The sequence below is a fragment of the Lissotriton vulgaris genome, chromosome 5, assembly GCF_964263255.1.
Source record: "Lissotriton vulgaris chromosome 5, aLisVul1.2, whole genome shotgun sequence".
NCBI classification, from domain to species: Eukaryota; Metazoa; Chordata; class Amphibia; order Caudata; family Salamandridae; genus Lissotriton; species Lissotriton vulgaris.
This window is the reverse complement of record NC_141693.1, coordinates 1,566,927,647-1,566,942,023: the sequence shown is the minus strand read 5'-3', so window position 1 is coordinate 1,566,942,023 and position 14,377 is coordinate 1,566,927,647. Positions and strand designations below refer to the sequence as shown.

The window sequence follows — 14,377 nt, the reverse complement described above, 5'->3', positions numbered from 1 at the left end:
GAGCTGCAAACAGTGCTGTGTCAGCTACATACAATAAAATGTAACTCAAAGAAATATCAAAAGAAGAGCATCATCATATTAAAGTTTCTAGTCAACATAAGAGTTGCACCATAGCAGCTTATGGTGCTTTCTGCTCAGATTGTGCCTCCAATCCCACATTGACTTTTTAAGTTCTTTGCAATTTTAAAAAACAATTCCTGCTCAAAGCTAGCTTTTCAAAACCATTCAACCTATTACATTTATTTCTCTAACCTGTGAATGTGGTCCATGTTCTCTTTTCCTCATTCCCATCATGATACTCCCTTTCTGGAAACCAAGTTCACTTCTTTATCCAGCCCACCCATCCAAGGTCACCAAATCTATGAAGCAATTCTGCTTTTTCTCACATTCTCTCCATGTACAAGATACCTTGTATCAATTGAATGGACAGCAGGAGAGGTGAATATTTATGGTTAGTGGGGGTGGGGTTTTGAAGATTAACCTCATTTGACTAAGAGCCGGGGTATCTGGGAGAAAAAGTATTTTAAGGGGGATGAAGTTCATATCTCCTTGGTGAAATTTCTAGAGCCTTATTTCATCCTTTCTGTGGATGCAGACTCAGTCGGAACAGACGTCCTAGTCCTCGCTCTGCCTTTCAAAGGAACTTTAAATATGCATGGCTTATTTGGCTTTGCCCGGCGGGGCTTGCCCGGCGGGGTGAGAATGGCGTTTGTCAGGCGTTCGTCAGGCGATCGGAAGGGGTGAGGCAATAGTTTATGGTTCAATGGTTTTCATGAAGTCTTCTTGATAAGATGAAAGATGGAAAGGGAACCTTGTCAATAAGCAAACTTAAGACAAGGTGTGACTCCTAGAAAGAATGACTTGAAAACAACATACAGAAACACACATATAAAAAGGCCCTGATGAGGCTTGAACTCATGACCCCTGGTTTATAAGACCAGTGCTCTGCCACTGAGCTACAAGGATGGTCTGCCTGCAGTTTGTAAATCGCAACATGTATTCTTACTGCGGTATGAAAATATCTATGATTTTGAGACTCTGTATGGAAATGCAGTTGCATTTGAATGTCTACATGCGTGCACAAATCGAAGAGCATGCTTAAGACACTTTTCTTGAAAGTAGGAAAAACTCCATTTTGATTTGAGAACATAAGAGTATTCACATTTATGACCATACTGAAAGCTCTAGTGAGTATGTCCGCAATCAGTGACAGATAGAGAACTCACTTATTAGAAGTGATCTGTCTCTGTGGGGCAGACAAATGTAAACACTCATACACTTGAGACGGCTGAAACTTTAGGAGTAAGAAATGCTTTCTTATCAGTCTATCTATCCAAACTGGTTGGAAGGCCAGGAGTGAGGAATAGGCAATCCTCTGGACACTTCATGAAAGATCTAATTTCAATTAAGCACAAAATACTTCCCTTTATTTGACATAAATGCCATAATGGAATAGTCAGTTGGGCCCTTCTAGTGGATTATGGCAGTGTCTTGAAAGAGAGTGTAATTGTACTACAAGACATGCTCACCTTCAAAAGAGTGTCTGATGGCTTTCCGACGAAGGTGGGATTCGAACCCACGCGTGCAGAGCACAATGGATTAGCAGTCCATCGCCTTAACCACTCGGCCACCTCAATGGATTAGCAGTCCATCGCCTTAACCACTCGGCCACCTCTTCTGCCTTGGGGGCCTATATTTCATTTTTGGTGAAATTCTAACTATGTGCTAATTAAAAATAAGCATAAGTTTATCCTAGACTGTGTCAGAACGGCAAATGTATGGGGTGTTCAATAGACAGAGCACACGATATAGCAGAATTATCAAATCTATTCCATTTGGACTGTATTTTTAATAGTCATGATAACATGCTAGCATGTGAGTCGATCTTGCACAGTGAATAATGGAGCAGTGCAGTATCTACTTGGTTAGCACTAGATGGCTCAAATGGGGAGAAATGAAAACAGCGAGCTCCAGTGGCGCAATCGGTTAGCGCGCGGTACTTATACAGCAGTACTTGCACTGAGCCATGCCGAGGTTGTGAGTTCGAGCCTCACCTGGAGCAGTTGATTGGTTTTCATAAACCATTTCACTGAAAGGAAAGATTAGACTCAGAATAAAGACGGCACTTGCTAGAGAGTCTTAACTTCTTTTCAGGATCTGCGTGTCCGACTCCTCCAGGTGCCAAATATCACATATCCTATGCGATGCTCCTTATAAACATTCAATGATGTACCATCTTGCATAGCATGCAAACACCACATCAGTGCATTTAAAAATACTTTTGTAGAATAATAAATATGATGAATACATTGTTGTCACGGGATAACCATAAACTGAGGAGCTGCAAACAGTGCTGTGTCAGCTACATACAATAAAATTTAACTCAAAGAAATATCAAAAGAAGAGCATCATCATATTAAAGTTTCTAGTCAACATAAGAGTTGCACCATAGCAGCTTATGGTGCTTTCTGCTCAGATTGTGCCTCCAATCCCACATTGACTTTTTTAGTTCTTTGCAATTTTAAAAAACAATTCCTGCTCAAAGCTAGCTTTTCAAAACCATTCAACCTATTACATTTATTTCTCTAACCTGTGAATGTGGTCCATGTTCTCTTTTCCTCATTCCCATCATGATACTCCCTTTCCGGAAACCATGTTCACTTCTTTATCCAGCCCACCCATCCAAGGTCACCAAATCTATGAAGCAATTCTGCTTTTTCTCACATTCTCTCCATGTACAAGATACCTTGTATCAATTGAATGGACAGCAGGAGAGGTGAATATTTATGGTTAGTGGGGGTGGGGTTTTGAAGATTAACCTCATTTGACTAAGAGCCGGGGTATCTGGGAGAAAAAGTATTTTAAGGGGGATGAAGTTCATATCTCCTTGGTGAAATTTCTAGAGCCTTATTTCATCCTTTCTGTGGATGCAGACTCAGTCGGAACAGACGTCCTAGTCCTCGCTCTGCCTTTCAAAGGAACTTTAAATATGCATGGCTTATTTGGCTTTGCCCGGCGGGGCTTGCCCGGCGGGGTGAGAATGGCGTTTGTCAGGCGTTCGTCAGGCGATCGGAAGGGGTGAGGCAATAGTTTATGGTTCAATGGTTTTCATGAAGTCTTCTTGATAAGATGAAAGATGGAAAGGGAACCTTGTCAATAAGCAAACTTAAGACAAGGTGTGACTCCTAGAAAGAATGACTTGAAAACAACATACAGAAACACACATATAAAAAGGCCCTGATGAGGCTTGAACTCATGACCCCTGGTTTACAAGACCAGTGCTCTGCCACTGAGCTACAAGGATGGTCTGCCTGCAGTTTGTAAATCGCAACATGTATTCTTACTGCGGTATGAAAATATCTATGATTTTGAGACTCTGTATGGAAATGCAGTTGCATTTGAATGTCTACATGCGTGCACAAATCGAAGAGCATGCTTAAGACACTTTTCTTGAAAGTAGGAAAAACTCCATTTTGATTTGAGAACATAAGAGTATTCACATTTATGACCATACTGAAAGCTCTAGTGAGTATGTCCGCAATCAGTGACAGATAGAGAACTCACTTATTAGAAGTGATCTGTCTCTGTGGGGCAGACAAATGTAAACACTCATACACTTGAGACGGCTGAAACTTTAGGAGTAAGAAATGCTTTCTTATCAGTCTATCTATCCAAACTGGTTGGAAGGCCAGGAGTGAGGAATAGGCAATCCTCTGGACACTTCATGAAAGATCTAATTTCAATTAAGCACAAAATACTTCCCTTTATTTGACATAAATGCCATAATGGAATAGTCAGTTGGGCCCTTCTAGTGGATTATGGCAGTGTCTTGAAAGAGAGTGTAATTGTACTACAAGACATGCTCACCTTCAAAAGAGTGTCTGATGGCTTTCCGACGAAGGTGGGATTCGAACCCACGCGTGCAGAGCACAATGGATTAGCAGTCCATCGCCTTAACCACTCGGCCACCTCAATGGATTAGCAGTCCATCGCCTTAACCACTCGGCCACCTCGTCTGCCTTAGGAGCCTATATTTCATTTTTGGTGAAATTCTAACTATGTGCTAATTAAAAATAAGCATAAGTTTATCCTAGACTGTGTCAGAACGGCAAATGTATGGGGTGTTCAATAGACAGAGCACACGATATAGCAGAATTATCAAATCTATTCCATTTGGACTGTATTTTTAATAGTCATGATAGCATGCTAGCATGTGAGTCGATCTTGCACAGTGAATAATGGAGCAGTGCAGTATCTACTTGGTTAGCACTAGATGGCTCAAATGGGGAGAAATAAAAACAGTGAGCTCCAGTGGCGCAATCGGTTAGCGCGCGGTACTTATACAGCAGTACTTGCACTGAGCCATGCTGAGGTTGTGAGTTCGAGCCTCACCTGGAGCAGTTGATTGGTTTTCATAAACCATTTCACTAAAAGTAAAGATTAGACTCAGAATAAAGACGGCTCTTGCTAGAGAGTCTTAACTTCTTTTCAGGATCTGCGTGTCCGACTCCTCCAGGTGCCAAATATCACATATCCTATGCGATGCTCCTTATAAACATTCAATGATGTACCATCTTGCATAGCATGCAAACACCACATCAGTGCATTTAAAAATACTTTTGTAGAATAATAAATATGATGAATACATTGTTGTCACGGGATAACCATAAACTGAGGAGCTGCAAACAGTGCTGTGTCAGCTACATACAATAAAATTTAACTCAAAGAAATATCAAAAGAAGAGCATCATCATATTAAAGTTTCTAGTCAACATAAGAGTTGCACCATAGCAGCTTATGGTGCTTTCTGCTCAGATTGTGCCTCCAATCCCACATTGACTTTTTAAGTTCTTTGCAATTTTAAAAAACAATTCCTGCTCAAAGCTAGCTTTTCAAAACCATTCAACCTATTACATTTATTTCTCTAACCTGTGAATGTGGTCCATGTTCTCTTTTCCTCATTCCCATCATGATACTCCCTTTCTGGAAACCAAGTTCACTTCTTTATCCAGCCCACCCATCCAAGGTCACCAAATCTATGAAGCAATTCTGCTTTTTCTCACATTCTCTCCATGTACAAGATACCTTGTATCAATTGAATGGACAGCAGGAGAGGTGAATATTTATGGTTAATGGGGGTGGGGTTTTGAAGATTAACCTCATTTGACTAAGAGCCGGGGTATCTGGGAGAAAAAGTATTTTAAGGGGGATGAAGTTCATATCTCCTTGGTGAAATTTCTAGAGCCTTATTTCATCCTTTCTGTGGATGCAGACTCAGTCGGAACAGACGTCCTAGTCCTCGATCTGCCTTTCAAAGGAACTTTAAATATGCATGGCTTATTTGGCTTTGCCCGGCGGGGCTTGCCCGGCGGGGTGAGAATGGCGTTTGTCAGGCGTTCGTCAGGCGATCGGAAGGGGTGAGGCAATAGTTTGTGGTTCAATGGTTTTCATGAAGTCTTCTTGATTAGATGAAAGATGGAAAGGGAAGCTTGTCAATAAGCAAACTTAAGACAAGGTGTGACTCCTAGAAAGAATGACTTGAAAACAACATACAGAAACACACATATAAAAAGGCCCTGATGAGGCTTGAACTCATGACCCCTGGTTTACAAGACCAGTGCTCTGCCACTGAGCTACAAGGATGGTCTGCCTGCAGTTTGTAAATCGCAACATGTATTCTTACTGCGGTATGAAGATATTCATGATTTTGAGACTCTGTATGGAAATGCAGTTGCATTTGAATGTCTACATGCGTGCACAAATCGAAGAGCATGCTTAAGACACTTTTCTTGAAAGTAGGAAAAACTCCATTTTGATTTGAGAACATAAGAGTATTCACATTTATGACCATACTGAAAGCTCTAGTGAGTATGTCCGCAATCAGTGACAGATAGAGAACTCACTTATTAGAAGTGATCTGTCTCTGTGGGGCAGACAAATGTAAACACTCATACACTTGAGACGGCTGAAACTTTAGGAGTAAGAAATGCTTTCTATCCAAACTGGTTGGAAGGCCAGGAGTGAGGAATAGGCAATCCTCTGGACACTTCATGAAAGATCTAATTTCAATTAAGCACAAAATACTTCCCTTTATTTGACATAAATGCCATAATGGAATAGTCAGTTGGGCCCTTCTAGAGGATTATGCCAGTGTCTTGAAAGAGAGTGTAATTGTACTACGAGACATGCTCACCTTCAAAAGAGTGTCTGATGGCTTTCCGACGAAGGTGGGATTCGAACCCACGCGTGCAGAGCACAATGGATTAGCAGTCCATCGCCTTAACCACTCGGCCACCTCGTCTGCCTTGGGGGCCTATATTTCATTTTTGGTGAAATTCTAACTATGTGCTAATTAAAAATAAGCATAAGTTTATCCTAGACTGTGTCAGAACAGCAAATGTATGGGGTGTTCAATAGACAGAGCACACGATATAGCAGAATTATCAAATCTATTCCATTTGGACTGTATTTTTAATAGTCATGATAACATGCTAGCATGTGAGTCGATCTTGCACAGTGAATAATGGAGCAGTGCAGTATCTACTTGGTTAGCACTAGATGGCTCAAATGGGGAGTAATGAAAACAGTGAGCTCCAGTGGCGCAATCGGTTAGCGCGTGGTACTTATACAGCAGTACTTGCACTGAGCCATGCCGAGGTTGTGAGTTCGAGCCTCACCTGGAGCAGTTGATTGGTTTTCATAAACCATTTCACTAAAAGTAAAGATTAGACTCAGAATAAAGACGGCTCTTGCTAGAGAGTCTTAACTTCTTTTCAGGATCTGCGTGTCCGACTCCTCCAGGTGCCAAATATCACATATCCTATGCGATGCTCCTTATAAACATTCAATGATGTACCATCTTGCATAGCATGCAAACACCACATCAGTGCATTTAAAAATACTTTTGTAGAATAATAAATATGATGAATACATTGTTGTCACGGGATAACCATAAACTGAGGAGCTGCAAACAGTGCTGTGTCAGCTACATACAATAAAATTTAACTCAAAGAAATATCAAAAGAAGAGCATCATCATATTAAAGTTTCTAGTCAACATAAGAGTTGCACCATAGCAGCTTATGGTGCTTTCTGCTCAGATTGTGCCTCCAATCCCACATTGACTTTTTTAGTTCTTTGCAATTTTAAAAAACAATTCCTGCTTAAAGCTAGCTTTTCAAAACCATTCAACCTATTACATTTATTTCTCTAACCTGTGAATGTGGTCCATGTTCTCTTTTCCTCATTCCCATCATGATACTCCCTTTCCGGAAACCAAGTTCACTTCTTTATCCAGCCCACCCATCCAAGGTCACCAAATCTATGAAGCAATTCTGCTTTTTCTCACATTCTCTCCATGTACAAGATACCTTGTATCAATTGAATGGACAGCAGGAGAGGTGAATATTTATGGTTAGTGGGGGTGGGGGTTTGAAGATTAACCTCATTTGACTAAGAGCCGGGGTATCTGGGAGAAAAAGTATTTTAAGGGGGATGAAGTTCATATCTCCTTGGTGAAATTTCTAGAGCCTTATTTCATCCTTTCTGTGGATGCAGACTCAGTCGGAACAGACGTCCTAGTCCTCGCTCTGCCTTTCAAAGGAACTTTAAATATGCATGGCTTATTTGGCTTTGCCCGGCAGGGCTTGCCCGGCGGGGTGAGAATGGCGTTTGTCAGGCGATCGGAAGGGGTGAGGCAATAGTTTATGGTTCAATGGTTTTCATGAAGTCTTCTTGATAAGATGAAAGATGGAAAGGGAAGCTTGTCAATAAGCAAACTTAAGACAAGGTGTGACTCCTAGAAAGAATGACTTAAAAACAACATACAGAAACACACATATAAAAAGGCCCTGATGAGGCTTGAACTCATGACCCCTGGTTTACAAGACCAGTGCTCTACCACTGAGCTACAAGGCCAGTCTGCCTGCAGTTTGTAAATCGCAACATGTATTCTTACTGCGGTATGAAGATATCTATGATTTTGAGACTCTGTATGGAAATGCAGTTGCATTTGAATGTCTACATGCGTGCACAAATCGAAGAGCATGCTTAAGACACTTTTCTTGAAAGTAGGAAAAACTCCATTTTGATTTGAGAACATAAGAGTATTCACATTTATGACCATACTGAAAGCTCTAGTGAGTATGTCCGCAATCAGTGACAGATAGAGAACTCACTTATTAGAAGTGATCTGTCTCTGTGGGGCAGACAAATGTAAACACTCATACACTTGAGACGGCTGAAACTTTAGGAGTAAGAAATGCTTTCTTATCAGTCTATCTATCCAAACTGGTTGGAAGGCCAGGAGTGAGGAATAGGCAATCCTCTGGACACTTCATGAAAGATCTAATTTCAATTAAGCACAAAATACTTCCCTTTATTTGACATAAATGCCATAATGGAATAGTCAGTTGGGCCCTTCTAGTGGATTATGGCAGTGTCTTGAAAGAGAGTGTAATTGTACTACAAGACATGCTCACCTTCAAAAGAGTGTCTGATGGCTTTCCGACGAAGGTGGGATTCGAACCCACGCGTGCAGAGCACAATGGATTAGCAGTCCATCGCCTTAACCACTCGGCCACCTCAATGGATTAGCAGTCCATCGCCTTAACCACTCGGCCACCTCGTCTGCCTTAGGAGCCTATATTTCATTTTTGGTGAAATTCTAACTATGTGCTAATTAAAAATAAGCATAAGTTTATCCTAGACTGTGTCAGAACGGCAAATGTATGGGGTGTTCAATAGACAGAGCACACGATATAGCAGAATTATCAAATCTATTCCATTTGGACTGTATTTTTAATAGTCATGATAACATGCTAGCATGTGAGTCGATCTTGCACAGTGAATAATGGAGCAGTGCAGTATCTACTTGGTTAGCACTAGATGGCTCAAATGGGGAGAAATGAAAACAGTGAGCTCCAGTGGCGCAATCGGTTAGCGCGCGGTACTTATACAGCAGTACTTGCACTGAGCCATGCTGAGGTTGTGAGTTCGAGCCTCACCTGGAGCAGTTGATTGGTTTTCATAAACCATTTCACTTAAAGTAAAGATTAGACTCAGAATAAAGACGGCTCTTGCTAGAGAGTCTTAACTTCTTTTCAGGATCTGCGTGTCCGACTCCTCCAGGTGCCAAATATCACATATCCTATGCGATGCTCCTTATAAACATTCAATGATGTACCATCTTGCATAGCATGCAAACACCACATCAGTGCATTTAAAAATACTTTTGTAGAATAATAAATATGATGAATACATTGTTGTCACGGGATAACCATAAACTGAGGAGCTGCAAACAGTGCTGTGTCAGCTACATACAATAAAATTTAACTCAAAGAAATATCAAAAGAAGAGCATCATCATATTAAAGTTTCTAGTCAACATAAGAGTTGCACCATAGCAGCTTATGGTGCTTTCTGCTCAGATTGTGCCTCCAATCCCACATTGACTTTTTTAGTTCTTTGCAATTTTAAAAAACAATTCCTGCTCAAAGCTAGCTTTTCAAAACCATTCAACCTATTACATTTATTTCTCTAACCTGTGAATGTGGTCCATGTTCTCTTTTCCTCATTCCCATCATGATACTCCCTTTCTGGAAACCAAGTTCACTTCTTTATCCAGCCCACCCATCCAAGGTCACCAAATTTATGAAGCAATTCTGCTTTTTCTCACATTCTCTCCATGTACAAGATACCTTGTATCAATTGAATGGACAGCAGGAGAGGTGAATATTTATGGTTAGTGGGGGTGGGGTTTTGAAGATTAACCTCATTTGACTAAGAGCCGGGGTATCTGGGAGAAAAAGTATTTTAAGGGGGATGAAGTTCATATCTCCTTGGTGAAATTTCTAGAGCCTTATTTCATCCTTTCTGTGGATGCAGACTCAGTCGGAACAGACGTCCTAGTCCTCGCTCTGCCTTTCAAAGGAACTTTAAATATGCATGGCTTATTTGGCTTTGCCCGGCGGGGCTTGCCCGGCGGGGTGAGAATGGCGTTTGTCAGGCGTTCGTCAGGCGATCGGAAGGGGTGAGGCAATAGTTTATGGTTCAATGGTTTTCATGAAGTCTTCTTGATAAGATGAAAGATGGAAAGGGAAGCTTGTCAATAAGCAAACTTAAGACAAGGTGTGACTCCTAGAAAGAATGACTTGAAAACAACATACAGAAACACACATATAAAAAGGCCCTGATGAGGCTTGATCTCATGACCCCTGGTTTACAAGACCAGTGCTCTGCCACTGAGCTACAAGGATGGTCTGCCTGCAGTTTGTAAATCGCAACATGTATTCTTACTGCGGTATGAAGATATCTATGATTTTGAGACTCTGTATGGAAATGCAGTTGCATTTGAATGTCTACATGCGTGCACAAATCGAAGAGCATGCTTAAGACACTTTTCTTGAAAGTAGGAAAAACTCCATTTTGATTTGAGAACATAAGAGTATTCACATTTATGACCATACTGAAAGCTCTAGTGAGTATGTCCGCAATCAGTGACAGATAGAGAACTCACTTATTAGAAGTGATCTGTCTCTGTGGGGCAGACAAATGTAAACACTCATACACTTGAGACGGCTGAAACTTTAGGAGTAAGAAATGCTTTTTTATCAGTCTATCTATCCAAACTGGTTGGAAGGCCAGGAGTGAGGAATAGGCAATCCTCTGGACACTTCATGAAAGATCTAATTTCAATTAAGCACAAAATAATTCCCTTTATTTGACATAAATGCCATAATGGAATAGTCAGTTGGGCCCTTCTAGTGGATTATGGCAGTGTCTTGAAAGAGAGTGTAATTGTACTACAAGACATGCTCACCTTCAAAAGAGTGTCTGATGGCTTTCCGACGAAGGTGGGATTCGAACCCACGCGTGCAGAGCACAATGGATTAGCAGTCCATCGCCTTAACCACTCGGCCACCTCAATGGATTAGCAGTCCATCGCCTTAACCACTCGGCCACCCCGTCTGCCTTAGGAGCCTATATTTCGATTTTGGTGAAATTCTAACTATGTGCTAATTAAAAATAAGCATAAGTTTATCCTAGACTGTGTCAGAACGGCAAATGTATGGGGTGTTCAATAGACAGAGCACACGATATAGCAGAATTATCAAATCTATTCCATTTGGACTGTATTTTTAATAGTCATGATAACATGCTAGCATGTGAGTCGATCTTGCACAGTGAATAATGGAGCAGTGCAGTATCTACTTGGTTAGCACTAGATGGCTCAAATGGGGAGAAATGAAAACAGTGAGCTCCAGTGGCGCAATCGGTTAGCGCGCGGTACTTATACAGCAGTACTTGCACTGAGCCATGCTGAGGTTGTGAGTTCGAGCCTCACCTGGAGCAGTTGATTGGTTTTCATAAACAATTTCACTAAAAGTAAAGATTAGACTCAAAATAAAGACGGCTCTTGCTAGAGAGTCTTAACTTCTTTTCAGGATCTGCGTGTCCGACTCCTCAAGGTGCCAAATATCACATATCCTATGCGATGCTCCTTATAAACATTCAATGATGTACCATCTTGCATAGCATGCAAACACCACATCAGTGCATTTAAAAATACTTTTGTAGAATAATAAATATGATGAATACATTGTTGTCACGGGATAACCATAAACTGAGGAGCTGCAAACAGTGCTGTGTCAGCTACATACAATAAAATTTAACTCAAAGAAATATCAAAAGAAGAGCATCATCATATTAAAGTTTCTAGTCAACATAAGAGTTGCACCATAGCAGCTTATGGTGCTTTCTGCTCAGATTGTGCCTCCAATCCCACATTGACTTTTTAAGTTCTTTGCAATTTTAAAAAACAATTCCTGCTCAAAGCTAGCTTTTCAAAACCATTCAACCTATTACATTTATTTCTCTAACCTGTGAATGTGGTCCATGTTCTCTTTTCCTCATTCCCATCATGATACTCCCTTTCTGGAAACCAAGTTCACTTCTTTATCCAGCCCACCCATCCAAGGTCACCAAATCTATGAAGCAATTCTGCTTTTTCTCACATTCTCTCCATGTACAAGATACCTTGTATCAATTGAATGGACAGCAGGAGAGGTGAATATTTATGGTTAGTGGGGGTGGGGTTTTGAAGATTAACCTCATTTGACTAAGAGCCGGGGTATCTGGGAGAAAAAGTATTTTAAGGGGGATGAAGTTCATATCTCCTTGGTGAAATTTCTAGAGCCTTATTTCATCCTTTCTGTGGATGCAGACTCAGTCGGAACAGACGTCCTAGTCCTCGCTCTGCCTTTCAAAGGAACTTTAAATATGCATGGCTTATTTGGCTTTGCCCGGCGGGGCTTGCCCGGCGGGGTGAGAATGGCGTTTGTCAGGCGTTCGTCAGGCGATCGGAAGGGGTGAGGCAATAGTTTATGGTTCAATGGTTTTCATGAAGTCTTCTTGATAAGATGAAAGATGGAAAGGGAAGCTTGTCAATAAGCAAACTTAAGACAAGGTGTGACTCCTAGAAAGAATGACTTGAAAACAACATACAGAAACACACATATAAAAAGGCCCTGATGAGGCTTGAACTCATGACCCCTGGTTTACAAGACCAGTGCTCTGCCACTGAGCTACAAGGATGGTCTGCCTGCAGTTTGTAAATCGCAACATGTATTCTTACTGCGGTATGAAAATATCTATGATTTTGAGACTCTGTATGGAAATGCAGTTGCATTTGAATGTCTACATGCGTGCACAAATCGAAGAGCATGCTTAAGACACTTTTCTTGAAAGTAGGAAAAACTCCATTTTGATTTGAGAACATAAGAGTATTCACATTTATGACCATACTGAAAGCTCTAGTGAGTATGTCCGCAATCAGTGACAGATAGAGAACTCACTTATTAGAAGTGATCTGTCTCTGTGGGGCAGACAAATGTAAACACTCATACACTTGAGACGGCTGAAACTTTAGGAGTAAGAAATGCTTTCTTATCAGTCTATCTATCCAAACTGGTTGGAAGGCCAGGAGTGAGGAATAGGCAATCCTCTGGACACTTCATGAAAGATCTAATTTCAATTAAGCACAAAATACTTCCCTTTATTTGACATAAATGCCATAATGGAATAGTCAGTTGGGCCCTTCTAGTGGATTATGGCAGTGTCTTGAAAGAGAGTGTAATTGTACTACAAGACATGCTCACCTTCAAAAGAGTGTCTGATGGCTTTCCGACGAAGGTGGGATTCGAACCCACGCGTGCAGAGCACAATGGATTAGCAGTCCATCGCCTTAACCACTCGGCCACCTCAATGGATTAGCAGTCCATCGCCTTAACCACTCGGCCACCTCGTCTGCCTTAGGAGCCTATATTTCATTTTTGGTGAAATTCTAACTATGTGCTAATTAAAAATAAGCATAAGTTTATCCTAGACTGTGTCAGAACGGCAAATGTATGGGGTGTTCAATAGACAGAGCACACGATATAGCAGAATTATCAAATCTATTCCATTTGGACTGTATTTTTAACAGTCATGATAGCATGCTAGCATGTGAGTCGATCTTGCACAGTGAATAATGGAGCAGTGCAGTATCTACTTGGTTAGCACTAGATGGCTCAAATGGGGAGAAATAAAAACAGTGAGCTCCAGTGGCGCAATCGGTTAGCGCGCGGTACTTATACAGCAGTACTTGCACTGAGCCATGCTGAGGTTGTGAGTTCGAGCCTCACCTGGAGCAGTTGATTGGTTTTCATAAACCATTTCACTAAAAGTAAAGATTAGACTCAGAATAAAGACGGCTCTTGCTAGAGAGTCTTAACTTCTTTTCAGGATCTGCGTGTCCGACTCCTCCAGGTGCCAAATATCACATATCCTATGCGATGCTCCTTATAAACATTCAATGATGTACCATCTTGCATAGCATGCAAACACCACATCAGTGCATTTAAAAATACTTTTGTAGAATAATAAATATGATGAATACATTGTTGTCACGGGATAACCATAAACTGAGGAGCTGCAAACAGTGCTGTGTCAGCTACATACAATAAAATGTAACTCAAAGAAATATCAAAAGAAGAGCATCATCATATTAAAGTTTCTAGTCAACATAAGAGTTGCACCATAGCAGCTTATGGTGCTTTCTGCTCAGATTGTGCCTCCAATCCCACATTGACTTTTTTAGTTCTTTGCAATTTTAAAAAACAATTCCTGCTCAAAGCTAGCTTTTCAAAACCATTCAACCTATTACATTTATTTCTCTAACCTGTGAATGTGGTCCATGTTCTCTTTTCCTCATTCCCATCATGATACTCCCTTTCTGGAAACCAAGTTCACTTCTTTATCCAGCCCACCCATCCAAGGTCACCAAATCTATGAAGCAATTCTGCTTTTTCTCACATTCTCTCCATGTACAAGATACCTTGTA

General features: G+C 41.0%; 13 non-coding genes across 13 annotated transcripts; 6 read left to right on the top strand and 7 right to left on the bottom strand.

Moving 5' to 3' along the window:
* Positions 1-894: 894 nt before the first annotated feature.
* On the bottom strand, positions 895-966 carry TRNAI-UAU (transfer RNA isoleucine (anticodon UAU)). Its single transcript has one exon. It is a non-coding gene; the product is annotated as a tRNA-Ile (tRNA).
* A 1,001-nt stretch (positions 967-1,967) lies between these two features.
* TRNAI-UAU (transfer RNA isoleucine (anticodon UAU)) lies at positions 1,968-2,062 on the top strand. Its single transcript has 2 exons — positions 1,968-2,005; positions 2,027-2,062. It is a non-coding gene; the product is annotated as a tRNA-Ile (tRNA).
* A 1,170-nt stretch (positions 2,063-3,232) lies between these two features.
* On the bottom strand, positions 3,233-3,304 carry TRNAT-UGU (transfer RNA threonine (anticodon UGU)). Its single transcript has one exon. It is a non-coding gene; the product is annotated as a tRNA-Thr (tRNA).
* Positions 3,305-4,305: 1,001 nt separating this feature from the next.
* TRNAI-UAU (transfer RNA isoleucine (anticodon UAU)) lies at positions 4,306-4,400 on the top strand. The gene is made up of 2 exons: positions 4,306-4,343; positions 4,365-4,400. It is a non-coding gene; the product is annotated as a tRNA-Ile (tRNA).
* A 1,170-nt stretch (positions 4,401-5,570) lies between these two features.
* Positions 5,571-5,642, bottom strand: TRNAT-UGU (transfer RNA threonine (anticodon UGU)). Its single transcript has one exon. It is a non-coding gene; the product is annotated as a tRNA-Thr (tRNA).
* Positions 5,643-6,218: 576 nt separating this feature from the next.
* Positions 6,219-6,300, bottom strand: TRNAS-GCU (transfer RNA serine (anticodon GCU)). The gene has a single exon. It is a non-coding gene; the product is annotated as a tRNA-Ser (tRNA).
* A 289-nt stretch (positions 6,301-6,589) lies between these two features.
* Positions 6,590-6,684, top strand: TRNAI-UAU (transfer RNA isoleucine (anticodon UAU)). The gene is made up of 2 exons: positions 6,590-6,627; positions 6,649-6,684. It is a non-coding gene; the product is annotated as a tRNA-Ile (tRNA).
* Positions 6,685-7,843: 1,159 nt separating this feature from the next.
* Positions 7,844-7,915, bottom strand: TRNAT-UGU (transfer RNA threonine (anticodon UGU)). The gene has a single exon. It is a non-coding gene; the product is annotated as a tRNA-Thr (tRNA).
* Positions 7,916-8,916: 1,001 nt separating this feature from the next.
* TRNAI-UAU (transfer RNA isoleucine (anticodon UAU)) lies at positions 8,917-9,011 on the top strand. The gene is made up of 2 exons: positions 8,917-8,954; positions 8,976-9,011. It is a non-coding gene; the product is annotated as a tRNA-Ile (tRNA).
* A 1,831-nt stretch (positions 9,012-10,842) lies between these two features.
* Positions 10,843-10,943, bottom strand: TRNAS-GCU (transfer RNA serine (anticodon GCU)). The gene has a single exon. It is a non-coding gene; the product is annotated as a tRNA-Ser (tRNA).
* Positions 10,944-11,254: 311 nt separating this feature from the next.
* On the top strand, positions 11,255-11,349 carry TRNAI-UAU (transfer RNA isoleucine (anticodon UAU)). Its single transcript has 2 exons — positions 11,255-11,292; positions 11,314-11,349. It is a non-coding gene; the product is annotated as a tRNA-Ile (tRNA).
* A 1,170-nt stretch (positions 11,350-12,519) lies between these two features.
* Positions 12,520-12,591, bottom strand: TRNAT-UGU (transfer RNA threonine (anticodon UGU)). Its single transcript has one exon. It is a non-coding gene; the product is annotated as a tRNA-Thr (tRNA).
* A 1,001-nt stretch (positions 12,592-13,592) lies between these two features.
* TRNAI-UAU (transfer RNA isoleucine (anticodon UAU)) lies at positions 13,593-13,687 on the top strand. Its single transcript has 2 exons — positions 13,593-13,630; positions 13,652-13,687. It is a non-coding gene; the product is annotated as a tRNA-Ile (tRNA).
* Positions 13,688-14,377: the final 690 nt, after the last annotated feature.